Source organism: Antrostomus carolinensis, unplaced genomic scaffold, assembly GCF_000700745.2.
Source record: "Antrostomus carolinensis isolate BGI_N321 unplaced genomic scaffold, ASM70074v2 scaffold4954, whole genome shotgun sequence".
Lineage (NCBI taxonomy): Eukaryota > Metazoa > Chordata > Aves > Caprimulgiformes > Caprimulgidae > Antrostomus > Antrostomus carolinensis.
The window spans coordinates 13108-15233 of record NW_010308541.1 but is presented as its reverse complement, the minus strand read 5'-3'; the positions used below and the strand labels follow the sequence as shown (position 1 = coordinate 15233).

General features: G+C 34.1%; 1 protein-coding gene across 1 annotated transcript in view; it reads left to right on the top strand.

Moving 5' to 3' along the window:
* The window catches only part of CEP112 (centrosomal protein 112), a gene marked incomplete at its 5' end in the record, with an annotated part of 37075 nt that overhangs the window by 29120 nt on the left and 5829 nt on the right, over positions 1-2126 (top strand). The gene's annotated exons all lie outside the window — the stretch shown is intronic.

The following is a 2126-nucleotide window of genomic DNA, read 5'->3' as shown; positions in this document are numbered from 1 at the left end:
TAAATGTGGATCTCTTCCTACTCTTTTTAGAATGACTCTGTCTTCTGTTAATGAGGTCTTGTAATCAGTTTGAGCCTAAACAGGGGCAAAGCCATTGTGGCTGCTGGCAGTCATGGGCAGAGGACAGTAAAATCCATTTTTTTGTCCCTGAAAATTAATAGCAGGAATTTAAGTAAAAAGATTTTAGTGTCTTCAGTTCTTTAGGGAGCAAACAATAGTTAAACCATTGTCCCTGGGATTTTACAAATGCAGTGTGATGAGTGAAATAAGGAAGAAGTGACAGGTGATCAAAAAGAAGGGGAGAGAAAGGGATTATTTCCTTAACTTGCTGATGTGGTCAAAATATCAACGTATAACTCAAGTTTGTAATTCTACTTGACCATATGCTCAGTTTTCCATCCTCACCTATCGTAACCAGACCTCGCTGTTGACAGGAGGATGCTGCAATCTGATACTGTAATGAATTTCTAAGGATGCTGGCTTATAATTTAACAAATCTTTTGTTGTACTCTCGGAGGGTTTTTGGGCGGGTTTTTTGGGTTTATTTGGGTTTTTTTTTGTTTTTATTGTGTTTTTTTTTTCTTTTAGAAAACCTTCAACAAAAGTGAGGAGTTAAGTAAGGCATTGCTGATATTTTTAAGACCCATACAAACAGTAAATAATAGAATTTGGAAATAATAAAAGCAAGAATAAACTTATAAAAACAAGACTTGTTCTGCAAAGTAGACCCATGAGGGCAATATGACAAATCCTACAATTTTAATCTGACATTTTCTGTGCCGTGAGACTCTTCTCCTTCCTCACCATGACTTAAAATAATACCTTACTTCTGCTCCACAAGGGATAGAGTCTAAATCTAGAAGGGCTAACAATAGTTTCATTGACTTAAAAAAAAAACAGCAGACAAAACAAATCCAAAACAAAAAAAAAATGTGCAAAAAAATTTGAAAAACTTAAAGCCTATTGTCATTTAGAAATTACTGCAAATTTCTTTTAGAATGTTGCTGTGTCCTGGGAAATTTTGAAAAGGAATTTTACTGTACTCCAAGAATCAGCCATGGGCTTATTCTGTCCCTACTTACAAGCTAAAGTATAGAAATAGTAAATGATAATGTACAATTGTGCAGTGCTGTTTTACAGGAACTAAGATTCAAGGAAATACATCAAAGAAACACTACTGAAGCTGTCTTCATAGCTTTGTCCTTCCTCTTTCTTCTGTGCGGACATACTCTTTAGATAAATCAGATAAATTAGATTGGAACATATTGAAAAATTCTATTTTTTTTTTTTTTTATGGTTAGGTGGAATGTATTACTTATAAAGCAAAAGCTGTAGTAACTATAGCAACACTGTATTTCTAACTGCACTAGAAATTCTGGGTTTCTAAAACCATTTTTTGATGTGTGGTAAAGTTAATTACGGAGATAAGTAGAATGCGGTCTGGCATTTTCAGTTCTTGTAATCAATATTTGATTCATTAGTTTGGCTCTGTGATATTTTTTTGCCATCTGCTTCCTACTCTGTCAAGCTTGTGATTATTTAGAGTCACCTGATGCCCATTGATGGGCAAGTGGTACGTTTTTTTAACTGTAAGATCCTAATTTTTCCTGCTGGTAACTAGCAAAAAGAGAAACAATACCTAGACTACATCACGGTACTTCAGCTCTAGTTTTTCTTGAGTTTGGCAATTAATGATCAAGAGCCCTCATTGCACTTGTAGGAAATTATGAATTTGACTTTATGTTTAAAGCACAAAAGCCAGTAAAGGTAAAGCATCTTCACATATGTTTTTACTATTTCACTTTTTAAAATGTTTTCATTCTCTTAAGCATAAAAATCCTTTAATAAGGTAACAAGATCTTTTATTTTTCTGGGTTTTTTTTAATTGAGCTGAGTAAAACATGGCTATGGACATGCAATTTGAGTAAGTTTGGAGGCGGAAGAAACGATTCATAAAATATTCATTGCAGTCCCTTTTCTTAATAGCAGGTAGTAGCAGTGAGGCTGAAGAACTACTGGAAGGATAACTTGTTCCTTTCTATTCTATTTTTCCACTTTCTATCTGGCCAGTGATTCCTAGTCTTGTATCTTCCTCTCTTGCTGCAGTATTTTCCAATAAAATGCTT